We start from the raw sequence: 7,054 nt of genomic DNA, 5'->3' as shown, positions 1-7,054 counted from the left end.
ATTGACAAGATAAGGCAGCATACTGGGGCTGCAGGGAAGAGGAAGATAAGAGAAGGGGGGGAAAAAGCACTCAATAGGTTAAAAAGAAAAGTACATTGAATGGGTACCATGTACCCAACTAATAGGAACCATACTGAATGTATTTGTTACTGCAGTGAGAATAAATGGGTTATATTCAGCAAATGAAGGATGAAGGTTCTTGGATTGGCCCAAACACAGAAACAAAACTCAGTTATATGCTGATCACACAACACATACATAAGTAAAGATTACACAGAACGGAAGATACTTAAGTATGAATAGATGTTAACACTTGTACACAATCAGCGTCAGCCAAAACGAAACCGAAGTAGAAAACAGAAAGATGCAAACAGGAGACGTGCCTTGTTGTGGTAATAAGCAAAACGAATGAACTGCTAAGCATTGCCTCTGCAAAGCCAACGTTCTGGCAGGGGAAAGGAGGAGCCCTGGATGGGAGGAAGCATCCGTGTGTGCGGGATTCAGCAGGTCCCACCTAAGCTGGTGTGATGCACATGATGGTGGGGCATGGCAACACATTATATGCCCTCTGCGGGATTTCAGGCAAAACAGCTTTTTTTTTTTAATAGGAAAGCAGAGTATTTTTTTAAATTAAGGGATAATCTATAGAGTAAAATGTACACATGTTACACAGAAAATTCACTGAGTTTTGGAGATGGCTTACTGTGCTCCTAGCTGCCTAGCAATGACATAGATCCTTTGTCAGTCTGGAGCAGATCTGTGTACTTTTGTGTCTTTTCTAATGGCCAGGTTCTAACAAGGAAGGCTGGTACTTCTTGTACCCTTTCTCAGAAATCTTTACCGACACTATTAGATTCTGCTACAGTTTTTCTAAGGAGGTTTAAAGGGTTAGCTTTTAAGCCAACAATCAGTCCAGGATTAATCTTAGTGTGCGTTATGAAGTAGTTATCAAGGTTTATGCTTTTTATTGCATATCCTCCAAGATGTACTGCAATGGAAAGATTTCTCATTTTCTCCAAGTTGCACTCCAATTATTTGTTGAAAGATTACTCTTTACATTCAATTGTCCTGGAGATCTTGTATAAGAATCCAACTGAGGGCCCGGCAGCATGGCCTAGCAGCTAAAGTCCTTGCCTTGAACACGCCAGGATCCCATATGGGCACTGGTTCTAATCACGGCAGCTCCACTTCCCATCCAGCTCCCTCCTGGTGGCCTGGGAAAGCAGTTGAGGATGGCCCAAAGCCTTAGGACCCTGCACCCACATGGGAGACCTGGAGGAAAAAGATCCTGGCTGCTGGCTTTGAATCAGCACAGCACCAGCCGTTGCGCTCACCTGGGGAGTGAATCAGTGGATGGAAGATCTTTCTCTCTGTATATCTGACTTCCCAATGAAAATAAAATAATTCTCTAAAAAAAAGAATCCAATTGAAGGTACATGAGGGGGGACTTCAGCAAGCTCATGGGGGTCCAGGTTAATCATGGTGCTTGGGATACCCCATCCCTGCATCAGAGTGTTGGAGGTCAAGTTCCAGACTGCACAGGATGGCGGGAACACTTGGCCATCATTGGGCACTCCCCAGGGATATAGTAACAGAAAGCTGGATTGGAAGCCAGACACTCTAAATGGAAGATGGGCATTCTAACCTATGGTCCAAACTGTTATGTCACAAGGCTCACCCCAAACTTAGATTCACTTTTTAAATGTTTATTTTATTTATTTGAAAGGCAGGGAGATACTCATCGGTTTACTCTTCAAATGACCTTCGAGCTGGGGATGGTGCAGACTGTAGACTGGAACCAGGAACTCTACCTTGGTGTCTCACAGGGGTGGCAGGGGCCTAAGCACTAACTCCATCTTTCACTACCCTCCCAAGTGCAGAAGCAGGGAGCTGGACCCGAAGGGAGCAGCTCAGTCTCAAACTGGCAGTCTGATATGACAATGCAAGCAACAGTTTATCCCAATGCAACGTAACACTGTCCTCTAAACTTATAGCTTTTAGAACTTTGAGAAGCACTGCAGCCTGCAAGCATGGCAGATACTTAGGGATAACCATGCATTAATGCAGGTTCCCCGGTGGTGACAAAGTTACCACGCTGGTGAGAGGCTGTGAGAATGGGGAGTGGCAGAGGGTAAATGGGAATTGTATGTCTTCTTGCTCACTTTTAATGTCAAACTTCTCTAAAAAAAAAAAAAATATGTACTCTTTAAAAGTAGCAGGAGGATTTACCCAGCCTTGAGATGAAAATTAAGGAAACAGAAATATCACTGATACAAATGTAGACTTTATCAATAAAGCCAAGATTTAAAAGGCAGCAGTTGTGCTCAAGAATGTGGGCTGAGGAAAGGACTTTGAATATTCTACAAATGACTCTCACATTGGAAACATATTTATATCAAGACTGTCTGTCATTTCTCATCCAGAAATAGCGTCATTGAAGCAAAGGAAAGCAGAGAAAGAGGGACGAGGCCAGGTTCTAGTGAAAGGACAATGACAGGATTGTCTCGTAATGCAAAACATTTGCAGAAGGAAGCCCATTAGGAATAAATGCATTCGGAACACTGGAGTCAAAAACCATCGGCCAATTTTGTTTTAAAAGTCTGGTTGAAAATGATGTGCAATTTAAAAAAATTCTTTATTTTAACTGAGTGTTTCCAGAAAATAGCTCTCTCATCTCACAAAAAGTGAGTGAAAAAACCTCTCCTTCCATCTCCTAAATGGTTATAAAAGAAAAAAAAAAAAAGCCAATTCTTTTTCTTATCTTAGACCCCAGGTTAAACGCCTCAGGATGGTGGCATATCTATAACCTTTCCCTCAAAAAAGATACAGGCATGCAGCAGCAAGCAAGCATTGGCCTCTTCCAAAACACTTCCAAGCTCCCGCTCAGGGCTGCTCAGGGCTGCGGGCTGACTTCCATCAAAGCATGCCATTCCAGAACAGAAAGGCCCAGGACTAAACAAACCAACAAACAGGTGACTGCTGGATGAACTGTGCCCAAGAGCAAAGCACAGAAACAAAGTCACAGCCTGGAGGAGGTCTAAAGGCTTCCGCGGAGCTGGCCTTCCCACAAGATGCCTCCTCTACCGAAGGGCTGCTGCCACCTCCTGGACATCCCAAGGGGCTCCGGATTCTGGGCCTGCATGTTACATCTTGGAGACTGTGAAAAGCAACACAACCTACTCACAGGTACTTCTCATTGCTAAGCTACGTGTCCTGATTTGTAATGTTCTCCCTTGGATAACTACAGTATGTGACACGAATACCACCGAAGCTCATGTTAAGCGATTGCCTCTTGGATCTGGATTCCTGCTCCCTGAACATCGACCGTGGAATAGCAGCCTGACGGGACAGGCTGCGATTCCTCCCTGGCACATTTGCCGTCACCTTTACACTCTGCAGTAACATCAAAACTGGCCTTGACACTGTGTTCTCTGTGACATCCTAATATCAAAAGAGCTTTCCTGCTTGCTGGGGTTAGGATGTCTGGCAGGAGGAGCGAACGGGAGTGATCCAGCCGGGGAACAGCTTGGGCGACGGGAGGGGATACACGCATCCTGGAGCTGGAGCAGCACCCTGACAAGTTCCAGGGGTGCAGACCAGGCAGTGTGGCCCCAAGCTGCGGCCTTTGGCTTCTGCTCAGGTGTGCGGTTTGGGACAAGACCTGTGGGCTAAGCTCAGGATACACAAATAGGAGTGGAGTCCTGCGGGGGTCGAGAAAAGTTTGTGGGGCAGAGTGATTGGTCCTAGGCGTCCTGCCTGGTACGATGTACTGCAAGGTGGTCAACTCGGTTATCCGGCAGTGTCGTCTTGGGTTATGAGCCTGACTGTCCCTCCCTCGTAAAAAAAAAAAAAAAAAAGAGCTTTCCTGGTTTTTGTACTGATAGCACTCAGGTTCCAAGTTCTAGCCAAGTCGTGTGATACCGGCAAATAGAAACAAGGCAAGCTCACGAGGTCAAGTGACATAATGAATTCACTGCCAACAAGTTTCAACACTGTATTGGGAGCAAGACAATATCCTTTTCTGCAAGAAGTGTGATCTTGTGGCACAGTGTTAAGCCACTCCCTGGCTGTCCCACTTCCCAGCCAGCACTCTAAAAGCCTAGGAAAAGCAGTGCTTGGTCCCCTGCCATTCGTAAGAGATACAGAAGGAACCCTGGGCTGCAGGCTCTGGCCTGGCCAGCTCAGGCAGCCGTGCTCATCTAGGAAGCAGAGATTCTCTCTTTAAAATAAATAAGTTAAAAATTGTTTTTGAAGTACAAAATGTTATTTTTACTGGAAATCGAAATTAGATGGGTACTAGTTGCATCTTAGTTGTTTGGAACGAGCCAGGCTTTGGCGTTCCCAGTGCTTTGCTTCATAGACTGCTGCAGCAAGTCCTCACCACATTTTCACATTTTCGGCTCCTGCCAGTGTGCACTCCAGGAGGAAGCAGGTGGTTAGGATTCTGTCACACAAGGAGGAGACCAGGGTTGGTTGAAAACATGTTGATGTTGAAAGCATCTAAGGAGTGAGCCGGTGGATAGATCATCTCTCTCTATTTCTGCTTCTCTACCTTCAACATAAAAATTAAGATGTTCAAAACTGGGCTTTGGTGTTGTGGTGCAGTGGATTAAGCTGCTACCTTATGCCAATATCTCCTATGGGCACCAGTTCAAATCCATGCTGCTCCACTGCTGATCCAGTTTCCTGGGAAAGCAGAGGAAGATGCTCCTAAGGCTTTTGTACCTGCCACCCATGGTGGAGACTGGGACTGAGCAGCTGCTCCTGCCTCCCACCTGCCCCAGCCACGGCCATTGTGGCCATCTGGGCATTGAATCAATTGATAATCTCTCTTACTGCCTCTCCTTCTCTGTAATTCTGCATTTCAGATAGCCTTAAAAATTTTCAAGAAACATCCAAAAAAAAAATGTTTCACCTTACATGCACATAAGTAAACACACACAGAGCTGGAATTCAATTGATATTCATCATAATAATATTTATAATGTATGTACATTATCTACTTTCTTACATAAATATGAAAACATTAAAACTTAAAACAAAATTCGTAGTATCACATTAAGCGAAATTCAAGGGCCAAATTCATTACGGCAAGAAGGAAGGCCCGGTCAGTGGGCTGCGGAGGTGGAAATGGAGCCTGACCATGGCGGGGACCCCTGAGAGTCCGCCTCGGCATGCTCCCTTGTCGCTCAGAAACTCACGCAGCGCAGCCAGAAGCCAAGCTTAGCGGGGCCGAGCCCCACAGCTGATATGTCCCAGCAGCCATCACAGCACCCTAAGAGGGTGGGGGAAGCGGTCATGTACGCTTCCACTGAGTGCAAGGCCGAGGTGACACGCATGCTGCAGGTCAAGTACAAGGACACGCTGGCCGCCCAGTTCATGGCCCACAAAGTGGTGCAGGCCTTGTCCAGCCCTGCCTCAAAGCCATGTTCACCAACAGGCTGTGGAGTAGGGCATGGAGGTGGTATCTCTTGAGGTATCTACCCACAGGTCATGGCAGGCCTCATCGAGGTCGCCTTCATGGCATCCATCTGCCATGGGCAACAAGTGCATGTTGCGTATCATGAACGGCTCTGTCGTGTATCAGATCAACAGCATCATGCCAGGCTACAGCAACTTCCTGGTGCAGCAGCTCAACCCCAGCAACGCTGCACATCACCGACTTGGCTGAGCAGATTGGCTGCATGGAGCTGCACCAGTGGGCCAGCGAGTACGCCTATATGCACTTCGGTTGAGGAGGCCAAGCAGGAGTTTTTCAACCTGCCCCACATCCCAGCTGGGATGACCTAAACGTGTGCTGCGAGTCCGAAGTGTTCCATGCCTTCATCAACTGGATCAACTGGACTGTGAGCAGTCGTGCTTCCATGCGCACGCTCTGCTGCAGGTTGTGCACCTGCCACTTGCTCATGCCACACTTTGTGCAGATGTCCTATGCTGGGGACTCGCGCTGCAAGAACTACCTGGTGAAGATCTTCCAGGAACGTACCATGCACAAGCCTACACAGGTGAAGATCTGCCAAGCGCCCAAGGTGGGCTGGCTCATCTACAGGGCCAGTGGCTACTTCCAGCAGTCCCTCAGCTACCTGGAGGTCTACAACCCAGCAAGGCACACGGCTGTGGCTGGCAGAACAGGAGTGGCCTGGCTGGCTGTGTGGAAGGCAGGCTCTTGTATGCCAGAGGCCGCCGTAACAAGTCCCCCAAGGGTAACACCGACTCCAGTGCCCTAGACTGCTACAATCCCATGACCAACCAATGGTCACCCTGCGCCTTGCTGAATATGATGAGCAAGCTGAGCAACCGCATGGGGGGGGGGGGTCGACATCTACACGGTGGGCGGCTCCCACGGCTGTAGGAGCCCGAGCGTGACAAGTGGCACCTGGTTTCCGAAAGATCATGCCGGAAAACATTTACAGCAGGGCAGGAGTCTGTTGTGCTGTTACACAACTCCATCTATGCAGTAGGGGGCCATCACGGGCAGGGCCAGCTCAACAGCGTGGAGCCCTACGACGTAGAGAGGGAGACCTGGAGCTTTGTAGCTCCCATGAAATGCCAACGAAGCGCCCTGGGGGGGGGGAGGGGGGTCACTGTGCACCAAGGGAAAACCTACATCCTATGAGGCTACGATGGTCACACCTTCCTGGACAGGGTTGAGTGCCCACAACCCAGACACATACACCTGGTGCAAGGTGACCTGTATGATATCCAGCTGCAGCGGGTTGGTCATCAAGGTCACCGTGTAACCCTGCTGGAAGTAGATGGACAGAACTGTAGTGTTGAAGAGCTTGTTGTGTTCATGGGAAGGAAAAGGAAAAAAAGGGAGAAACCAGAAGGTCCCTTCCCGTGGAGGCTATTGTTTTTACACACACACACACACACACACACACACACACACACACACACACACACGGGAGTAACGCAGCAGGGAAGACATACCATGACTTCTAGGAAGGAGGCTGTATCATCGCATCAGAAGAATACAGAGGATGGCCAGCCCCACATACCCAACAGCCTGTCCAGAAGGTGGCAGAGGAAAGGCCGGCTCCTGCATCAGCTA

General features: G+C 48.2%; 1 pseudogene; it reads left to right on the top strand.

Moving 5' to 3' along the window:
* Nucleotides 1-5,174: 5,174 nt before the first annotated feature.
* On the top strand, nt 5,175-6,755 carry LOC121164468 (annotated as a pseudogene).
* Nucleotides 6,756-7,054: the final 299 nt, after the last annotated feature.

This window comes from Ochotona curzoniae, unplaced genomic scaffold (assembly GCF_017591425.1).
Source record: "Ochotona curzoniae isolate NIBS_2020 unplaced genomic scaffold, NIBS_Ocur_1.0 contig_78, whole genome shotgun sequence".
NCBI classification, from domain to species: Eukaryota; Metazoa; Chordata; class Mammalia; order Lagomorpha; family Ochotonidae; genus Ochotona; species Ochotona curzoniae.
Note: the sequence above shows the minus strand (reverse complement) of the source record. Positions and strands in the feature narration are given on the sequence as shown.